Source organism: Coregonus lavaretus (assembly GCF_964263955.1).
Source record: "Coregonus lavaretus genome assembly, chromosome: 36".
Lineage (NCBI taxonomy): Eukaryota > Metazoa > Chordata > Actinopteri > Salmoniformes > Salmonidae > Coregonus > Coregonus lavaretus.
In genome coordinates this window covers 9,402,072-9,425,405 of record NC_140023.1, presented here as the reverse complement: position 1 = coordinate 9,425,405, position 23,334 = coordinate 9,402,072, and the positions used below count along the sequence as shown (strand labels likewise).

At 42.3% G+C, this 23,334-nt stretch overlaps 1 protein-coding gene across 1 annotated transcript in view; it reads left to right on the top strand.

Moving 5' to 3' along the window:
* Positions 1-9,024: 9,024 nt before the first annotated feature.
* Positions 9,025-23,334, top strand: part of LOC311110705 (carbohydrate sulfotransferase 15-like) — a 41,579-nt gene continuing 27,269 nt past the window's right edge. Inside the window, exon 1 of the mRNA XM_084153257.1 lies at positions 9,025-9,327. The gene's annotated coding sequence lies outside the window, so the exon portion shown is untranslated. The remainder of the gene's footprint in view (positions 9,328-23,334) is intronic.

Sequence of the window (23,334 nt, the reverse complement as noted above, 5' to 3'; positions counted from 1 at the left end):
GGCTGAAAGCCATGGTATATCAGACCGTATACTATGGGTATGACAAAACATTTATTTTTACTGTTCTAATTATGTTGGTAACCAGTTTATAATAGCGATAAGGCACCTCGGGGGTTCGTGGTATATGGCCAATATACCACGGCTAAGGGCTGTGTCCTAGCACTCCGAGTTGCGTCTTGCCTAAGAACAGCCCTTAGCCCTTTAATCTTCAACATAGGAATGCTACCAAAAATAATTTAATGAAACTGGTTACAATTGACGGAGTAACCCATGATTCACCAAATTATATTTTGAAGGAGGAAACAAGGTACTTTAAGCATAGGTTTTTGTTTCAGTCGCCTCCATCTCCTCTAACTGAAGCTAATTGTAGAGATTTTTTTATTTTATTGATAATGTAAAATTAACAGCCAAACAGAAAGACTCATGTGAGGGTGAAATTACAGAGGAGGAACTTCTGGATGCAATTAAAGACTTTAAGTCTGGGAAAACTCCAGGGTTGGATGGCATACCAGTCGAAGTATACCAAACCTTTTTTTATATACTAAGAGGACCGTTATTAGCATGATTTAACCACAAGAAGAAGGTCTGATCTCATTATTACTGAAACAGGATACAAGTGGAAAATATAAAGATCCAGTCCATTTAAAAAATTGGAGGCCCCTTACACTTCAGTGTTGTGATGCAAAAAATTCTAGCAAAATGTATAGCGCATTGAATTAAAAAGGTATTGTCGGATATTATTCATTCTAATCAGACAGGTTTTTTTACATGGAAGATACATTGGAGATAATATAAGGCAAGTATTGGAAACAATAGAACATTATGGAAAATCGGAGAAACCAGGCCTGCTATTCACAGCAGACTTCGAAAAGGCATTTGATAAAGTACGACTGGGGTTTAAATATAAATGCCTTGAGCATTTCAATTTTGGTGAATCTCTTATAAAATGGGTCAAAATCATGTATAGTAACCCTAGGTGTAAAATAGTAAATAATGGCTATTTCTCAGAAAGTTTTAAACTGTCAAGAGGAGTGAAACAAGGTTGTCCACTATTTGCCATATCTATTTATTGTGGCCATTGAGATGTTAGCTATTAAAATCAGATCCAGCAATAATATCAGGGGATTAGAAATCCAGGGCTTAAAAACAAAGGTGTCATTGTACGCTGATGATTAATGTTTTCTTCTAAATCCACAACTAGAATCACTCCACAGCCTCATAGAGGATCTAGATACATTTTCTAACCTCTCTGGATTACAACCAAATTATGACAAATGTACTATATTACGTATTGGATCAATAAAAATAAAATTTTTACATTGCCATGTAGTTTACCAATGAAATGGTCTGATGGTGATGTGAATATACTCGGGAATACATATCCCAAAGGAAATAAATGATCTCACTTCAATAAATTATAATAGAAAGTTAGCAAAATTAGATAAGATCTTGCTACCATGGAAAGGTGGGTGCCTGTCAATTTGTGGAAAAATCACCCTGATTAACTCTTTAGTATTATCCCAGTTTGCCTATTTGCTTATGGTCTTGCCTACGCCTAGCGAACAGTTTTGTAAATTATATGAGAAAAAAAAAGATTCCATTTTATTTGGAACGGCAAGCCAGACAAAATTAAACGGGCCTATTTATATAATGAATATGAATTCGGAGGACAGAAATGATTAAATATTAAATATTAGACCTACAGTATCACTAAAAGCTTCAGTCATACAAAAGTTATACTTAAATCCGAACTGGTTCTCTAGCAAATTAGTAAGATTGTCTCACCCAATGTTCAAGAATGGCCTTTTTCCCTTTATTCAGATTACAACCACTCACTTTCAGTGATTTGAAAAGGAAATCATCTCCCAGATATCACTATTTCTAAAACAAGCCATAGAAAGTTGGTTGCAATTTCAATTTAATCCTCCAGAAACGACAGAACAAATAATGCACCAAATATTGTGGTTAAACTCAAATATACTAATTGACAAAAAACCTTTTTTTTTTTTACACAATAATTTAAAAAAAAGGTATAATCTTTGTAAATGATATCATCGGTAGGACTGGTGGAGTTATGTCGTACATGCAGCTAACACAAACATATGGAAATGTCTGCTCTACCCAAAATTACAACCAAATAATTGCAGCCTTACCGCAAAAATGGAAGAGGAAAGTGGAAGGAGGAGAACGTAAGGAACTTGTCTGTCGGCCTTGCATTAAAGAACATAATTGGTTAAGGAAAACTGTGATAAATAAAAAAGTATATCAGTTTCATTTAAGGACCAAAGGATTGACAGCCGTCCCATATAGATTGCAAAATAGTTGGGAAGAGATTTTTGACGTACCGATCCCATGGCATAGTGTTTATGAACTGATACGCAAAACGACACCGGATTCAAAAAGTATAATCTTTCAATTTAAATTATTATATAAAATTCTTGCTACCAATAGAATGTTATTTATATGGGGGATACAATCTTCCCAGCTCTGCAGATTTTGCTGCGAAGAGACAGAATCATTAGATCATTTGTTTTGGTACTGTCCATTTGTAGCTTGTTTTTGGACACAGGTCCAGGAATGGCTAAAGGATTGCAATATTTACCTGGAGCTAACCCTGCAGATAGCACTACTGGGTGATCTGAAAAGTCATAGTCAATCGATCAATAACATAATAATACTATTAGCAAAAATGTTTATTTTCAATTCACAATCTGTAGAAACAATGAGAATAGAAAGGTTCAGAACTTTTGTAAGACATCACAGTACAGTTTAAATATATATGGGAAATATAAATCCTATATGGATGGTGTTAAAAGATAGATGGGAGGTGTTGAATGGAATTGAAGGATGGGACTAATAACAACTAACAACAAACAATAACAAGATAACTAATAATGTAGGCACGCTGTGTCCATAATAGGTGTATGGGTTGTAGGTTGGGAGCTTTTGTGAAGGAGCACAGTTAGAAAGATATGGCATATAGAAGCAAACCGGATGGACATCATGAAAATGATTGGAGAGGTTGAGAGTAGAAGAAGTTCAGGAGAAAGAACAAACAAAATGTAATTATTGTAAAATTGACTGTGTCCATAAAATGTAGATAGTGGGTATGGGCTGGAAGTAAAGGCCTAGGCGTTGTTGTTCACTAGTTTACTCCAAGTGGGGAAAGGGTGGCGGGGTTGGAAAGTAATAAAGGGAATATATATATATTTTTAAAAGGATATTTATGTGTATGTATGTATGTATGTATGTATGTATGTGGGTGTGTATGTGTGTGTGTATGTGTGTAAATGTATATGTATGTATGTGTGTATATTATATATATATACATATATACACACATACATACACACATACACACCCACATATATATGTATATTTTTTTTAAACATGGGGGATTGGAAGTGATGCAGACAATTACATTGATGGAAGTTACAATTTATCTGCAATATTAAGCTGATCTACCCCCCCCAAAAAAAAGAACAAAAAAAGAAAAAAAGAACAGCCCTTAGCCGTGGTATATTGGCCATATACCACACCACCCCAATTTTTGGGATGTCTCATGGTCTGAAAAACATCGCTCTAGCTCTGCCACCACAGATGAGGAAGTTCGACACTGGCGGATGTGGTGGATTGACCCCTTTTTAGGGGGTAGGCACAAAACTACCATCATACTTCCATTCGTTTTTTAAAACTGGTGCTGGCTACCTTCAGATGAGTCCCGTGACACTTGTGGGGGTCGTAGAGCGAAACATCGAACACCATTGTGTTCGTGAGAATCTCCCCTGTCCATAGAGTGGTCATAATAGTAGGTCAAACCGTTCGGACTCTACAGACGTTTTCGTGAGAAGACACATTTTTGGGATGTGTCATGGTCTGACAAACATCGCTCTAGTTCTGCCACCTTTCACCACAGATGTGGAAGTTCGACACTGCCGGATGCGGTGGATTGAGACACATCCAATGCAAAACAACTGATATATCTAGCTTAAATTGACAGATTTAGATGGGCATTGTTTTGTTATGTAACTTAGATTGACACACCGGTGGGGGTTATTGTTACAGGCTATTACAGTATGTCTGGCCTTCGTCAGTCTGAGGTAAGCTGTGATTTATGTTGAAGTAGTAAAGGCTGTTGTGTATTTTTTCTTCTATGACTTATACCGTATCACATATTCAACTAAATTCCAAAGGCAAACGCTTGATACAGTGCAACTCCATTGTTGATGTCACTTATGTAAAGTGTCATTGGACTTCAAAGAGGCACTTGATAGATAAAACATATGAGTACATTCACACACAGAAACATATGATCTTCGGGCAAAACAATAACACTTGAATACAGGAACCTACATTAAATGAAATGAAATGAAATGTTATTTGTCACATGCTTCATAAAAAACAGGTGTGTATTAACAGTGAAATGTTTACTTACGTGTCCTTCCCAATAATGCAGAGAGAAATAAAATAGAGAAATAATAGAAAAGTAAAACATGTAATAATAAAAGTAATAGTAGATACACAATGAGTAACGATATTATGGCTATATAAAAGGGGTTCCAGTACCGAGTTGATGTGCAGGGGTATGAGGTAATTGAGGTAGATATGTAAATATAACTAGTCCCACTGGGCACACTGGTTGAATCAACGTTTTTTCCAGGTAATTTCAATGAAATTACATTGAACCAACGTGGAATAGACGTTGAATTGACGTCTGTGCCCAGTGGGGTGAGGCCTAAGGCTTTTTGTTGATATGCTGTATTATTTGTAGCAGACAGTCTCTTAGGAAATTAAACAGTAATTCACCATAGCCATCCACATAGAACAAAATGAGCCTCATAACAGCAATCGATTTTCATTACATGCCAAATTGCATAGAACCAGACCATTGCATAGCTACCAGACAAGAGATTGTAATGAAATCTCTTCAGATGATACTGTAGTCTTGCAGTGGTGATGGAAGACATGCTTATACATCTGTATCAAGGAAATAACATATTTTAGAGGACTCAGTGAAGCTGGTCCGTTTGGCTACAGTCATGTTCCTATAATGGTAACCTTTTAGGATCTCCACAGACTGAAAAATGACAAACACCCTTTCAACCATCAGCTAAAGTGTACTTCACATCACATTGCCCTCCTGTTGGCCCTCCTGTAGCTCAGTTGGTAGAGCATGGCGCTTGCAACACAAGAGTTGTGGGTTCGATTCCCACGGGGGGCCAGTATGAAAAATGTATGCACTCACTAATTGTAAGTCACTCTGGATAAGAGTGTCTGCTAAATGACTAAAATGTCAATTGGATCACTAAAAATTACAACTTTGTGGCCCCATGTAGCTCAGTTGGTAGAGCATTGTGCTTGCAATGCCAGGGTTGTTGGTTCGATGGCCAGGGGGGCCAGTATGAAAATGTATGCACTCACTAACTGTAAGTCGCTCTGGATAAGAGTGTCTGCTAAATGACTAAAATGTAAATGATTGCAGCTAATTGAAACAAACTGTGTGGTTTTCAGCTAAGGGTAAGGGCTGTTCTTAGACACGACACAACTTGTTGTATAGCCGTGGTATATTGGCCATATACCACACACCCCCGGGCCTTATTGCTTAAATAGCCTCTGTATGATACAGTTCATAATTCACTAGTCTCACCGTGATATCCCCATGTCTTATGTGACGATGTAGCGAGTCAAAGCAGTAGAGGAAACGTGTGGGTACTGAATCTTCTCTTTTGTTCTCTGAAAACCACACAGTTTGTTTCAATTAGCTGCATTGTGATGTGAAGAACACTTTAGCTGATGGTTAAAAGGGTGTTTGTCATTTTTCAGTCTGTGGAGATCCTAAAAGGTTACCATTATAGGAACATGACTGTAGCCAAACGGACCAGCTTCACTGAGTCCTCTAAAATATGTTATTTCCTTGATACAGATGTATAAGCATGTCTTCCATCACCACTGCAAGACTACAGTATCATCTGAAGAGATTTAATTACAATCTCTTGTCTGGTAGCTATGCAATGGTCTGGTTCAATGTAATTTGGCATGTAATGAAAATCGATTGCTGTTATGAGGCTCCTTTTTTTCAATGTAGATGGCTATGGTGAATTACTGTTTAACCCTCCCGTTGTCCTAGGGTCAAAATGACCCGCCACTGTGTTGAACCAACTTTATTTAATTTTTATATTTTTGGGATCATTTGTGAGAAGGAGGCAGTGAGACTTTAAAGAAAGTATCACTGCCTCCTTCTCACAAATGATCCAAAAAATATAAAACTTAAATAAAGTTGGTTCAACACAGTGGCGGGTCATTTTGACCCTAGGACAACGGGAGGGTTTTAATTTCCTAAGAGACTGTGCTACAAATAATACAGCATATCAACAAAAAGCCTTAGGCCTCACCCCACTGGGCACAGACGTCAATTCAACATCTATTCCACGTTGGTTCAACGTAATTTCATTGAAATGACCTGGACAAAACGTTTATTCAACCAGTGTGCACAGTGGGACTAGTTATATTTACATGTCTACCTCAATTACCTCGTACCCCTGCACATCGCCTCGGTACTGGAACCCCTTTTATATAGCCATAATATCGTTACTCATTGTGTATCTACTATTACTTTTATTATTACATGTTTTACTTTTCTATTATTTCTCTATTTTATTTCTCTCTGCATTATTGGGAAGGACACGTAAGTAAACATTTCACTGTTAATCCACACCTGTTTTTTACGAAGCATGTGACAAATAACATTTGATTTGATTTGATGTAGGCTACTGTACGGCTCAAGTGTTATTGTTTTGCCTGAAGATCATATTTCTGCATGTGAATGTGACCTAGTGGTACACTGAACACTGACCATTTCAAAACTTTTTAATATCAGCACTACAACAACATCTTAATACCGATAAATGACTCATTTCATTCTGTGTGTGAATGTACTCATATGTTTTATCTATAAAGTGCCTCTTTGAAGTCCAAGGACACTTTACATAAGTGACATCAACAATGGAGTTGCACTGTATCAAGCGTTTGCCTTTGGAATTTAGTTGAATATGTTATACGGTATAAGTCATAGAAGAAAAAATACACAACAGCCTTTACTACTTCAACATAAATCACAGCTTACCTCAGACTGACGAAGGCCAGACATACTGTAATAGCCTGTAACAATAACCCCCTCTAAGTTACATGACAAAACAATCCCCATCTAAATCTATCAATTTAAGCTAGATATATCAGTTGTTTTGCATTGGATGTGTGTCTCAATCCACCGCATCCGGCAGTGTCGAACTTCCTCATCTGTGGTGAAAGGTGGCAGAGCTAGAGCGATGTTTGTCAGACCATGAGACATCCCAAAAATCGGTCTTCTCACGAAAACGTCTGTAACGTCCGAACGGTTTGACCTGCTATTTTGACCACTCTGTGGAAAGGGGAGACTCTCACGAACACGATGGTGTTCTCTGTTTCGCTCTTTCTCTGAGACGAGGTTGCATGTTTCATCAACAACAAAGGAGAAAAGAGAACTAACAACAAGGAGAATTTACGCAAAAAGTTAGGTGAATTGGGTTAAGATTAGAATAAGGGTTAGGGGAAGGCTTAGCTAAAATACTACAGTTGTTCGGTTTAAAATATATTTGTTTTAAAGAACCACAGTTTTGGTGTTAATAACCAGAGTTTAACCAAAACCACACCCATCATTATCATATTTCCCAGCATGCTTTATTACGTGTTGATTTTTTTGAATAGTTTCTTTCAATATCTACAGTATGTTTTTGCATGTACATTGATTGATTAAATAATCTTACACTACTCAAATATAAATAACATAACATTTTCTAAACTATTACAATCGGTTACTTGGACTTATTGTACCCGTTACTGAAATGGTTGTTCCAGTTTAGACGTTTAAGATAGTATCTTATCTTAGTCTTCCCAACCCTGGCAGTCATTCTGAAACAAGTTGCAGGTGAATAAAAATCCCAAATGTTGGATATCCCCACTCTAGCTGGATTCCAATAGGAATTACACATCACTTTGCAAATCAGCATCATGTGATTTACAGGCCTGATGTGGTCTGTAAACTATGAGTTTCAGGCCATTGTGTTAGGGTAAAACTAGGCCCTAAAAAAAATGCCTTATGAAATTGTATTGTCTTAAATAATACAATTTTAATCACAACATATTCACTTAGGATCTCACTTGGTGAAGGCCACCGGACTGAAAATGAATGACTCCAACAACCATGTCTCTGTCACTAGCAAACACAGTCATGGGTGATACTGGTAACTCTAGAATTCACTCGAAAGGCACCCTGGGAAATATGGAAATAAGGCTTAAAACCCTACATAAGGGCTATTCAATTCCGGTCCCGGAGGGCCGAAACATTTCTGGTTTTGGATTTTGTTATGGTTTTTCAAAAAACCATCCCATCTATGGTTCTTCAGAGGCCCTAATGTGGTTCCCCCATGGAAGATTATTTGGTTCCAACTTGCACTTTTATTTTTAAAAGAGCAGTAATTACCACCTTCCCATTTGGATATGAACCAAGCATGAATACCTGAGTCGTGAAGATATTCGGTAACTTTTACCAGTGTTGGAATTGCTTATGGTGAGGCTGGTCAGAGGCTGGTAGACCCTAAACCTGTGCCAAGTAGGCTAAGATACTGTATATAGGCAGGAATGCCTGTTTAGGCCTAATCCTTTTTATTTTGGACTGTGTTTTTTGATGGTATTGTCAGTCTTTTTGAAAATGTTCCTAAATATTTCTGCCAACCTTAATTTTGTATCACATATCAATTAATAAACCTAACTTTGCACCATAACTAGATTTAATCAGTGTGCACATTTTCAATGAAGGATAGAGGGGGCTATAAATGTAGACACTGGAGTCGCCTACAGTAGGAATGTTCGTTGAATTGCTGTGATTATTGCGGCTGTCCAGTACCCAGTTCCTCCCTTCCCTTGGTCCCTTCCTCTCTTCACTCTTGCAGATCGGAAAAATAATTTGGAGCAGAGACGAGATGCTGGATAGGGTACTGCTATCTGGGATCCTTGGGACTTCAATGGGGTGACGTCAGAGTTTGGACGTCCCAAGGATTCCATTTAGACTTGTCCATGTTTGATAGTCACTGAACGCCCGAGCTATACAACCAGTGTTTGATAGAGTGCCATTCAAAAGAAAGCTGTGTGAATTCATTATAATGTGACTGTGTAAGCTCGTATACCTTACCTTATTGAGACAAAACTTAGTTCATTTTGTATTACTAGAATGGATATGTTCATGAAGAGCGCGCAAAGAAGTCGCGTTGATTGATTCATCGGATCTTGAACGTGAGTAACAGCAAAATAATTTGTCCACTCGTTATTACCTGCATGTGTAGGCAACCTTTGAGCGGTTTTCTTTTTTGCCCGATATGCAAACCAAACTAAGTTTGTGGTCTTACTGTGGCAATGAGAGCATTCTCTCGTATACTACTGCTATTCCACCTAGACACATTTACCCTATTCAGAGGTTGTACTATATATAGCCTTCACTTCAACTTGTGACGACTTTTATGAAAACAATATTTATCATTTAGTGACAGTGACCATTTTTGTGAGTTGTCAAAATGTAAATGTTCTCATCTTGGAATCAAACTAGAGTTTCAACACACGAAGAGTAGCCAGTTAGTTTAATGCTTTGTGGCTATGTACTCCTACAATAGATTGCATTAGAAGACATATAAAGACAAACTGCTGCCCTCAGGTTTATCTAAAAGTGTACCCACTAATTGAAGAAACATCCACTAACACATTATATCTAACACACTATCCAACACTAACACATTATTGGGGCCAAGTTGAATGCCAAATAGCACTTGTACCTGCCATGATCCCACTGAGCATAAACTGGTGTAATCAACATTGTTTTCACGTCATTTCAACCCAAAATATTAACGTGATCAACGTGGAAAACTGATTGGATTTGCAAAAAGTCATCAATGTAAGGGCATTTCGTCTTTTTTTCACCCAACCTTTAACCTAAATCCAATGACATGGTGAAATGTTTTGTTGATTTCATGTTGAATTCACAGTAGTTGACAACTCAACCAAATGTAAATCAAAACTAGACTTTGAAATGACCTCTGTGTGGAGTGGAATAAATTATAGTGGTGCTTGCTCAGATAGGAGCTGTGTCAGAATTGTTTCTAAGCTCTTCTTTTGAGGCTGACTTATTTTTCCTCAGTGAACAGCTGTAGAATATCTCTGTGTCATTCCTCGGGGTTGAATCCTCTTCTAGTCCACCAGAGACTAAACTACAAAAGGCTATTCCATGAGGTGGAATTAACAAGTTAACTTCTGAGAACATTCAGAATGTTGTTATTGTCTTCGGCACATCAGAAATGTATTCTCTGTCACAATTTAATTGTTTCATTACTTTATATCTGTCCAGACACACACACATACCTGTCAGGCTGTCATGCAGGATGGCAGTACCATATTGTATGAATCATCCACCAGTGTCCAGAGGTGTTTGATGTCTGAAGCAGTGGTACAATCTGTCGATCTGCCAGATGTCAGAGTGCCCACTGTTTTCTTCTGACGTTTTGTCCACTTCCTCTACCCCTCCTGTCTGAGAGATGTGGTAGGCTATTGCTCAGGGCTCTGACATCAGGCCATGGCAGGTAGACAGATGACCTTTGGCTAAACCAGTCTCTGTGGACTCATGTTGACTTACGCTTAAAGTGCCTTTGAGCGAGTGGTGGGTCGGGGTTAGAGAGAGGTGGGTGGGGGAGGTTGGAGGACCTATTCTTAACTCTGTCTCCCCAGACCCTGTTTTTCCAAGTTTGTGCCCTACCCTGGAGGCTGACTCACTGGACTAGAGGTTTTGTGGTCGCCCACAGGCTGTGCAAAAGTCTGGAGCTTTTGAGACGCCAAGGCTGTGTTTCTCTTGGCACTATGTTGTACACTTTGGTCATGTTGAAAGCATGCAAAGAGAGATTGCTATGGGGAAGCTTACCCTGCCGCCCAGGGCAAATTGGGGGAAAAAATACTTAGTCATTTTAGGAATAGCTTTTGTGTGTGTGTGCGTGCATGCGCACGCCAGGATCCACACTCAGAACCACAGCAGTGGTGATGACAGTATGTGTGTCTAAGCAGTTTCACAGTAAGAGCAGCCAACCACACTGCTGACACTAGTCCAGGGAGAAGGAGATGACAGGTGAAATGATAGATAGACTTCCTGATGGAAGCTTCAACATCACTGTTACTAAAGATCTTCAGTGTGAGTCTTTGCATCTACACAGTGCCAGCTTCATAGTGTTCTGTAGTACAGTAGACCTCCTTGGAGAGCTTCTGTTGTTTTCTATCCATATACTGTAGCTACATCCTCAGATTGATAGGCTTAGTGGAGAAGTAGGCATATTAGCCTGACGCCTCGACTTGTTTTTGAGTCATGAAGATCGTTATCTGTTGTTTTATGGCTAACGCTAACCCAAGCCCCACCCCTTCCTCCATGGCAGCTATTGATTGACTTGATCGATGCCCAGTTAGTGATCAGGCAGAGAGACTCTATTCCCCAAGGGCTACTCACATTTAATAGGCTGTGCTGACATCATGTATCTTCTGTGGGCCATAACAAGGATTTAGTGCATTTGCTATCTGCTGTTTCAGGCCATTCATTCACGTTACATCTAACCACAGGATTCCATGATATGCCCCCCATCAAATACATGACTTTGAATAGGTAGACGCAGAGCCATATATCTAAATATATGGCTCTGGATACTTGTAATCCATTGTACAATGGTTTGTCTGTTGCCTTGTTATGCTTTTCCCCCATTCAGTCATAGTTCCACAGCTTCTGGATACCCCCTGTCCCCATTGGTCCTTTGCCCCCTGTCCTCTTCCCCCCTCACTGAAAATGCACCTGTTAAACAGTAGGAGAAACCTTTCAACATAACCCTGCTTGTTAGGATGTTTTAATGACATTAAAGCACCGTGTAATGGTCCCACACTTCAATAAAAACATACCGAGCTTAGCTCAAAACCACAGCTTGGTGCCAGATGTCTTAGCACTGGACTGCAATGACCTGCTGTCCTGAACTAGTCAAGACCTCACCAATGAAAACAGTGTCTGCTGGGAATGACTCTTACAACACTAGGCTAATTATCCTTATCTCTTAAGTGATAGGACATGGAAATACAATATGGGTCTTCTAGTCTCCTTTCAAGCCCCCAGTTTCCCAAACTGATTTGAAAATGGGTTCGCGAGAGAAACTCTGAAATAAAAAATTGCGCTTGGTTCATAGAACCGGGGTTACGTCAGTTTGGGAACCCTTGTGCTAATGTAATAGTTGCTGCCGGTAAGAATCTTTAGTTGCATAGATATTCAAGCCGTGTCAATGGGGTTGTGAGTTCATTAACTTACAGACACAACTCTCCAATAAATGTCAGAAGTTCAAATATTGAGGGAAGGATTCTTGTGGTTATATGTTCATTATATTTTCAGAAATGAGAATAAAAAGCCTGATGTTAATATATTTCAGTAGTGAATCACTCTCTTTCTCTGTAACAAAAATAATGGTGGAAAAAGGAAACCTAATCTGACCCAATGAGTTAAATTAATCAGACTTCCAGATCTCTGTGCTCTTCTAAGAACACATTTTGATTTCCCTGCCAACATTTAACCGGACTTACTCTGGGCCTAAGGCTATGTATTCTACCTGGATGCACTTATTCTCAATGGAGGATGATGAACGATGTGCTGTTATTCCAAAGTGTTACATTCCTTTTTACCAAAAAGCCTAGTTTTTACTTATGGTTTTGCACAATATAAATCACAAATCTCCCCTACCAAAAGGGGATTCCTCTCTCATCGCACTCTTTTGCAATAGTTCAGTGTTTTTGTGCCATCTCTTTCCCAATCCCAGAGAAGAAGCTTCTCTGGTCTACTGCCGATAGCCCTTCACAGAGTGTCCTGAACAAGACATTCCTCTGGAAGTGGTAAACATGTAGACAGGATTAATTTGCTTTCTTACTCTACTCTCTGACTGCTTTGCCAAGTCTCTGGAACGTCAGAGTATTAAGAGAGAGATGGACTGCACAACAAAGTCAGGCAAGAGTGGTCTATAGTCAGTCAATGTCAGAGGAAGGAGAAATGTAGGAGGGGTAAAGGAGATGGAGTATGAGGAGAGAGAGGGAAGAGAAGACTACTAGATATCTGAGGCCATATTTTTCATTTCATATTTTATCTGAAATAATGGCATGATTGATAAAGAGAGAACACACTCTCTGTAGCATTTTATTTCCCAAAGCAGATATTTGTGAAGGCTGTAAATACCAGGGGTGTAGTGCTGCCAGAGCGTGGAGGAGTGGCGCTCCCTCACTTTTTTTAATTTGAGAATACACAGCGCTGGTAAAACTATTTCTGTATTTGGATAAATTCTAGATAAATTATATTTAATTACCACAAAAATTCCATGAAAAATGATAGAATCACAAACCAAATAAATATGTACAGCAGCCTAGAGGTACATGGTGGTCTCTTCCCTGTCTTCTCTCTGGCACTGGTGAGAACAATGAGGAACTATAGGCTTCATGTGTGTAATGCGGAGGCCCGTCGGGGGCTTGACCACTTTGGCCAATCAGAACATTACAGAAAATCCAAATTCACTGTGTGTCTGCCTTGATGTTTATAAAACTCCACGGACCCCTCTTGCGCAGTGGAACCCAGAATGCTATGTGACCACTTGGTTACGGCGACACCGTTCTGCCAAGGACACCCAAACCAGAGTGGCCACCGCATAGCCCAAGGAGCCTGACCTTCTGGAAGTTGCTGTAGCCATGCTTGGTATATTTAGCCTACATTGGCTATTGGTTGAGATGCAGGGCCGTTCTAGCTTGGTATGTCAGAGTGGGCAATTGGAAATGTGAATTGGGCCAAGTTGGAGGTAATAATGCATTTAGGTTATAGTTTATTGAGCTGCATGAATACACCACACCTGTTTTAAAACAAATTTCCTGCAATTATTTATGTTCACTGCTTGTTCAATTGATTTGATAGCATGTTTAATCTATGCAAATAAGTTATATGAATTGATAGTTTACCTCTCTGTTTTCTTTTGTACAGGACTCTATATTGTAACCATGTGTTCAAGCTAATGTAACACGTGGGATATGAACCTAGGTCTCCCACAGGAGCAATCAATGTCTTAGACCGTTAGACCAATAGGAAATTCCCTATTAGGGTGAGGGCAGACACTGGTTTTGAAGTTTGCAGGCAGGGTTACCTCATCGCGTGACCATGACCGTCTCATGTCTGCAAAACAAATCAAATCAACATTTATTTATAATACAGCGTGTAAGCTACACAATACAATGAAATACCTACTCACAATAAAGCTCTCCTCGCAAACAGTGCAATGATATTACGCTATATGGATTTGTATTAACATTAGACTACAAATAGCTATACCACGTAGTCATAGGCTTATTTGGATAAAGGTTACTGCAAATTATTGTGGTTTGTTCCTGAACTGACCGAATGGCAGAGCTATCCTTCAGCACCAGAAATTGGTTCAACTTCTTTAACCCCCTAGAGTCGATTTGATGAACCTGTGCGTCAATCTAAATTGCATAACAAAAAGTCCCCATCAAAATCCTTCAGTTTAAGCTAGATGTTTTTTTTGCATTGAATGTGTCTCAATCCACCACATCCGCCTATGTCGCACTTCCGCATCTGCAGTGAAAGGTGGCAGAGCTAGAGCGGTGTTTGTCAGACCATGAGACATTCCGAAAATCGGTCTTCTCACGTAAACGTCTGTAGCGTCGAATGGTTTGACCTACAAACCTATGATGAAAGGGGAGAAAGGGGAGACTCTTACGAACACAATGGTGTTCTCTGTTTTGCTCTACAACCCCCACAAGTGTCATGGGACCCGTCTGAAGGTAACTGGTACCGGTTGAAAAAAACTAATGGAACTATGAAGGTAGTTTTGTGCCTACCCAACAAAAGGGGTTAAATATGTGTACAAATAAAAATATATATTTCCTGAGTTTTTTAAATATCTCTTAGATTTAGGACAGACACTTCAAAACCTTGTTTCTTATGATTTAGTTATTGACTGTCCTTTTTGCCATTTATGAATGTGCTATTCAGTGCGTTTCTATGGGCTATAGTAGTAAAGGCCTAAATCAATATTGTATCTTTATTTTAAAAATTGTACACCTAAAATTCAAAATCAAATAGCTAAATGATCCATAGTATGACCATCTTAAATCAATTCCATATGTAAGCTTAGCACATCCCCCCCCAATGTCTTAGATTCTAAATAATTAACATCATTGCACTATCCTGGCGCTGTCCTTTCAGCACCAAGAAGGGTGCTCCAATCGCTTAAATTAAAATGACATATCATCAAGATCTGTTGCCTACGCCGAATAGTCATACTCATCACTTATTATTATTATTATTACAAATAGAAGATTATCACTTCTCACAATGGTGCTCATTTTGTAAAGTTAGATCAAAGCAGGTGGTAGGCCTGATCACCAACAACGATGAGACAGCCTATAGGGAGGAGGTCAGAGACCTGGCAGTGTGGTGCCAGGATAACAACCTCTCCCTCAACATGATCAAGACAAAGGAGATGATTGTGGACTACAGGAAAAGGAGGGCCGAGCACGCCCCCATTCTCATCGACGGGGCTGTAGTGGAGCAGGTTGAGAGCTTCAAGTTCCTTGGTGTCCTTATCACCAACAAACTATCATGGTCCAAACACACAAAGACAGTCGTGAAGAGGGCACTACAATGCCTATTCCTCCACAGGAGACTGAAAAGATTTGGCATGGGTCCTCAGATCCTCAAAAAGTTCTACAGCTGCACCATCGAGAGCGTCATGAATGGTTGCATCACAGCCTGGTATGGCAACTGCTCCATCTCCGACCGCAAGGCACTACAGATGGCAGTGCGTATGGCCCAGTACATCACTGGGGCCAAGCTTCCTGCCATCCAGGACCTCTATACCAGGTGGTGTCAGAGGAAGGCCCTAAAAATTGCCAAAGACTCCAGACACCTTAGTCATAGACTGTTCTCTCTGCTACCGCACGGCAGGTGGTACCGGCATGCCAAGTCTAGGTCCAAAAGGCTTCTTAACAGCTTCTACCCCCAAGCCATAAGACTGCTGAACAGCTAATCAAATGGCTACCCGGACTATTTGCTTTTTTACGTTGCTGCTACTCGCTGTTTATTATCTATGCATAGTCACTTTACCCCAACCGACATGTATATATTACCTCGACTAACCTGTACCCCTGCATATTGACTCGGTACCGGTACCCCCTGTATATAGCCTCGTTATTGTTATTTTATTGTTGGTCTTTTAATTGTTTTAATTTAGTTTATTTGGTAAACATTTTCTTAACTCCTTTATTTTTCTTAAAACTACATTGTTAGTTAAGGGGTTGTAAGTAAGCATTTCACGGTAAGGTTGTATTCGTCGCATTTGATTTGATAAAATCAAAATTAGGTCACATAATGAATGATTAATTAGCATTTTGCATAAGATAACCAAATATAATATGATAGCATAGTAGGCCAGTAGTAATGCTACTGTTACACCAAAAACACCTCCTCATTTGTAATGAGATTTTAGGATTATTAGCCGAAGCTGAATAGTCTTTTTTTTTTGTAAGCAGGATATACAGTTCATTCGGAAAGTATTCTGACCCCTTGGCTATTTCCACATTTTGTTATGTTACAGCCTTATTCTAAAATGTATTAAATTGTTTTTTTCCCCCGTCACACAATACCCGATAATGACAAAGCAAAAACAGATTTTTAGAAATGTGTGCAAATGTGTGTGTGTGTGTGTGTATATATATATATATACTGCTCAAAAAAATAAAGGGAACACTTTAAACAACACAATGTAACTCCAAGTCAATCACACTTCTGTGAAATCAAACTGTCCACTTAGGAAGCAACACTGATTGACAATACATTTCACATACTGTTGTGCAAATGGAATAGACAACAGGTGGAAATTATAGGCAATTAGCAAGACACCCCCAATAAAGAAGTGGTTCTGCAGGTGGTGACCACAGACCACTTCTCAGTTCCTATGCTTCCTGGCTGATGTTTTGGTCACTTTTGAATGCTGGCGGTGCTTTCACTCTAGTGGTAGCATGAGACGGAGTCTACAACCCACACAAGTGGCTCAGGTAGTGCAGCTCATCCAGGATGGCACATCAATGCGAGCTGTGGCAAGAAGGTTTGTGTGTAGGTAGTGTCCAGAGCATGGAGGCGGTAGTGTCCAGAGCATGGAGGCGCTACCAGGAGACAGGCCAGTACATCAGGAGACGTGGAGAAGGCCGTAGGAGGGCAACAACCCAGCAGCAGGACCGCTACCTCCGCCTTTGTGCAAGGAGGAGCAGCAGGAGCACTGCCAGAGCCCTGCAAAATGACCTCCAGCAGGCCACAAATGTGATTGTGTCTGCTCAAACGTCAGAAACAGACTCCATGAGGGTGGTATGAGGGCCCGACGTCCACAGGTGGGGGTTGTGCTTACAACCCAACACCGTGCAGGACGTTTGGCATTTGCCAGAGAACACCAAGATTGGCAAATTCGACCACTGGCGCCCTGTGCTCTTCACAGATGAAAGGAGGTTCACACTGAGCACATGTGACAAACGTGACAGAGTCTGGAGACGCCGTGGAGAACGTTCTGCTGCCTGCAACATCCTCCAGCATGATCGGTTTGGCGGTGGGTCAGTCATGGTGTGGGGTGGCATTTCTTTGGGGGACCGCACAGCCCTCCATGTGCTCGCCAGAGGTAGCCTGACTGCCATTAGGTACCGAGATGAGATTCTCAGACCCCTTGTGAGACCATATGCTGGTGCGGTTGGCCCTGGGTTCCTCCTAATGCAAGACAATGCTAGACCTCATGTGGCTGGAGTGTGTCAGCAGTTCCTGCAAGAGGAAGGCATTGATGCTATGGACTGGCCCGCCCGTTCCCCAGACCTGAATCCAATTGAGCACATCTGGGACATCATGTCTCGCTCCATCCACCAACGCCACATTGCACCACAGACTGTCCAGGAGTTGGCGGATGCTTTAGTCCAGGTGTGGGAGGAGATCCGTCAGGAGACCATCCGCCACCTCATCAGGAGCATGCCCAGGCGTTGTAGGGAGGTCATACAGGCATGTGGAGGCCACACACACTACTGAGCCTCATTTTGACTTGTTTTAAGGACATTACATCAAAGTTGGATCAGCCTGTAGTGTGGTTTTCCACTTTAATTTTGAGGGTGACTCCAAATCCAGACCTCCATGGGTTGATACATTTGATTTCCATTGATAATTTGTGTGATTTTGTTGTCAGCACATTCAACTATGTAAAGAAAAAAGTATTTAACAAGATTATTTCATTCATTCAGATCTAGGATGTGTTGTTTAAGTGTTCCCTTTATTTTTTTGAGCAGTGTATATATATATATATATATATATATGTGTGTCACGTTCGCTGAAGGACGGGTCAGACCAAGGCGCAGTGTGATATGCGTACATATTTATTAAACTATTAAACACCACGACAAACCAATAAACGAAACGAAACATGAAGTCCAAGGTAGCACACACAACATACCTTACACGGAACAAGATCCCACAACTAGACAGTGCCAATAGGCTGCCTAAGTGTGGTCCCCAATCAGAGACAACGAGCGACAGCTGCCTCTGATTGGGAACCACACCGGCCAACATAAAAATACCCATCCTAGAAAACCCACATAGAATATACACACCCTGACTCAACATATAAGAGTCCCCTGAGTCAGGTCGTGACAGTACCCGACCGCACAACATAAACATAACAGGGTAGGGGCCGGGTGGGCATTCCGCCTCTGAGGCGGATCCGGCTCGGGGCGTGACGACCTCTCACTCTCCGCCTCCCTGTTGCGCCCCTGGTCTGGTCTGGACCTCGGCGCGCTACTTCCCCTCTCCTTCCTCCCACGATACGCCAGGACCTGTTTGGACCCTGGTGTGGGAGACCCCGAACCTGGAGAGGGGCTGACGTCATGGTCTGGACTGGAGCCGCTGACCGGAGCTGGACTGGGCACCAGTGGAGCGGACAGCTCTGGCTCCGGAGTGGAGCAGCTGACCGGAGCTGGATCAGGCACCAGTGGAGCGGACTGCTCTGGCTCCGGAGTGGAACAGCTGACCGGAACTGTATCAGGCTCCGGTGGAGCGGACTGCTCTGGCTCCGGAGTGGAGCAGCTGACCGGTGCCGGACCAGGGACCGGTGGAATGGGCACGGGCCGTGCCGGACTGGACAAACGCACCACTGGTCTGGTGCGAGGAGCAGGAACAGGCCGGGCCGGGGACGCGCACCACTGGCTTGGTGCGAGGAGCAGGAACAGGCCGGGCCGGGCTGGCGACGCGCACCACTGGTTGGTGCGAGGTACAGGCCGGGCCGGGCTGGGCTGGCGACGCGCACCACTGTCTTGGTGCCAGGAACAGGCCAGGCCGGGCTGGCGACGCGCACCACTGGCTTGGTGCGAGGAGCAGGAACAGGCCGGGCCGGACTGGCGACGCGCACCACGGGCTTGGTGCGAGGAGCAGGAACAGGCCGGGCCGGGCTGGCGACGCGCACCACTGGCTTGGTGCGAGGAGCAGGAACAGGCCGGGCCGGGCTGGCGACGCGCACCACTGGCTTGGTGCGAGGAGCAGGAACAGGCCGGGCCGGACTGGAGATGCGCACCACTGGCTTGGTGCGAGGAGCAGGAACAGGCCGGGCCGGGCTGGCGACGCGCACCACTGGCTTGGTGCGAGGAGCAGGTACAGGCCGGGCCGGCGACGCGCACCACTGGCTTGGTGCGAGGAGCAGGAACAGGCCGGGCCGGACTGGAGACGCGCACCACTGGCTTGGTGCGAGGAGCAGGAACAGGCCGGGCCGGGCTGGCGACGCGCACCACTGGCTTGGTGCGAGGAGCAGGTACAGGCCGGGCCGGGCTGGCGACGCGCACCACTGGCTTGGTGCGAGGAGCAGGAACAGGCCGGGCCGGACTGGAGACGCGCACCACTGGCTTGGTGCGAGGAGCAGGAACAGGTCGGGCCGGGCTGGCGACGCGCACCACTGGCTTTTTGCGAGGAGCAGGAACGGGTCGGGCCGTACTGGGAACACGCACCACTGGCTTAGTGCGGGGAGCAGGAACGGGCTGGACCGGACTGGCAACACGCACCACTTGCTTGATGCGAGGAGCAGGACTGGGTTCCTTTATTAACCCCCGCTCCTTCTGCTGCCTAACCAGCTCCTCTCGCCGTGCCTCTACACTTTCCTTCTCCCTTATAGCCTCCTGTAGCGCCTCCCTCTGACCGAATAACTCCTGCTCCCTCTGAACCAATAGCCCCCGTAACATGGTGGCCTCCTCTCCTAACCTGCAGACCCGCCCTTTAACGGCCTGCTGCTGCCTCGTCGTCCACACCGTGTGCCCCCCTCCTTCTTGGGGTTGCCTCTCGGGTCTCCGTCGTCGGCACTGTTGGCGCCATTTCTCCTCTCTATACCGGGCCTCCAATGTCTCCTCCCAAGGACGGCGATCCATCCCAGCCTGAATCTCCTCCCAAGTCCAGGATCTCCTCCCAGGTCCAGGCTGTCTGCTCCTGAACACGCTGCTTGGTCCTCGTTTGGTGGGATCTTCTGTCACGTTCGTTGAAGGACGGGTCAGACCAAGGCGCAGCGTGATATGCGTACATATTTATTAAACTATTAAACACCACGACAAACCAAGAAACGAAACGTGAAGTCCAAGGTAGCACACACAACATACCTTACACGGAACAAGATCCCACAACTAGACAGTGCCAATCGGCTGCCTAAGTATGGTCCCCAATCAGAGACAACGAGCGACAGCTGCCTCTGATTGGGAACCACACCGGCCAACATAGAAATACCCATCCTAGAAAACCCACATAGAATATACACTAACAAAGAATACACACACCCTGACTCAACATATGAGTCCCCTGAGTCAGGTCGTGACAATATATATATATATATATTTTAAAAAAACGGAAATATCACATTTACATACAGTACCAGTCAAAAGTTTGGATACACCTACTCATTACAAGAGTTTGTCTTTATTTTTTACTATTTTCTACATTGTAGAACAATAGTGAAGACATCGAAACTATGAAATAACACATATGGAATCATGTAGTAATCAAAAAAGTGTTAAACAAATCAAAATATATTTTATATTTGAGATTCTTCAAAGTAGCCACCCTTTGCCTTGATGACAGCTTTGCACACTCTTGGCATTCTCTCAACAAGCTTCATGAGGTGATAACCTGGAATGCATTTCAATTAACAAGTGTGCCTGCTTAAAAGTTAATTTGTGGAATTTAATGTGTTTGAGCCAATCAGTTGTGTTGTGACAAGGTAGGGGGGGTATACAGAAGATAGCCCAATTTGGCCAGGCGGCCAGCTCTAGGAAGAGTCTTGGTGGTTCCAAACTTCTTCCATTTAAGAAGGATGGAGGCCACTGTGTTCTTGGGGACCTTCAATGCTGCAGAAATGTTTTGGTAACCTTCCCCAAATCTTTGCCTCGATGCAATCCTGTCTCTGAGCTCTACGGACAATTCCTTCTACCTCAGGGCTCTATTTTTGCTCTGACATACGCTGTCAACTGTGGGACCTTATATAGACAGGTGTCTGCCTTTCCAAATCATGTCCAATCAAATAATTTACCACAGGTGGACTCCAATCAAGTTGTAGAAACATCTCAAGGATGATCAATGGAAACAGGAAGCACCTGAGCTCAATTTCGAGTCTCATAGCAAAGGGTCTGAATACTTATGTAAATAAGGTATTTCTGTTTTTTAATTTTAAAACACTAGCAAACATTTCTAAAAACCTGTTTTCGCTTTGTCATTATGGGGTATTGTGTGTAGATTGATGAGGAACATTTTTTATTTAATCAATTTTAGAATAAGGCTGTAACGTAACAAAATGTGGAAAAAGTAAAGGGGTCTGAATACTTTCCGAATGCACTGTATGCTTTGATTGAAACAAAATATAAGAAAGGCTATAGTTTGTTAACACCATCTGCTCTAATTCGCTCACGAGACAGTAATTCAAGAAGATCTAAATGAATATTCCCATGAAACTGATTGAGATCAATCAAATGATTTGTATGGAGATGCAGTTTGGATGTTTCACCAGTAAAACGTGAAGAATTATCATTCACCATTGACAGTGATGATGGTCTATTTTGAAATGAGGTAGCCTATGCTTGGTATTTGAGGGTATTCAAATTATAACATTTTCTTTAGACAGTATGTGTGGGCATAGGCAGACGTTGCAATTGGAGGATGCAGTTCATGCATTTTCTATAATGATAGGCTATTCAATTGGCTACATCTGTCGGTACAGCCTTTGATTGAGGAAATTATGACGTCATAAAAAAAAAAAACATGCATTCCCCCCTAATAAAATTGCACTTCACCACTGGTGAATACTGAATATATTCTCTTTTTTAGAAAAGACTTCACACTCCCATTCCAGAACATGGATGAAAGCGAGTATTTTAAAGGAAGGAGACATCCCCTATAATAGCACTTTTTGTCTTTGAAAGCCTACCTAGGAATCCCACTGGGCTGCTGTCTGTCACATTATTCCACAGCACAGAGAGGGGTGAAGAGGGGGCTGGTTGCTGTGTGTGTGTGTGTGTGTGTGGATGGATGTGATGGAGGGTGTGATGGAGGTTGTGAAATACAGGTGACTGCATAACCTACTCCCAATTAAATGCCACAAGTCCTGATATTCAAGAATTACACAAGAACATGTAAATCTGCCATTTTATATGAGTTACAATCAACATTTAATGTCGGACTGTCACAGCATTGTGTCTTCCTGGCGGTAGTGAGCCGGTGGCCCCTCTCTCTTCAAGATGTCTGAGGATTGGGCATGGAGAGAGACCAGGGGGAATGGTCAGAGGGACATACACTGACAGGTGGAATATGGAATGGAATGGAGTAGGGAACGGTGTCTGTGTACACGTGTGTTCAAATGATTTTTCACATGCTTCGTAAACAACAGGTGTAGACTAACAGAGAAATGCTGACTTTCAGGCCCTTCCCAACAATGCAGAGAGAAAAATATAGAAAAATATTAACATGAAGAATAAATACACAAGGAGTAACAATAACTTGGCTATATACATGGGGTACCAGCACCGAGTCGATGTGCAGGGGTACGAGGTAATTGAGGTAGATATGTACAGTACATATACAGTGCCTTCGGAAAGTATTCAGACCCCTTGACTTTTTCCACATTTTGTTACGTTACAGCCTTATTC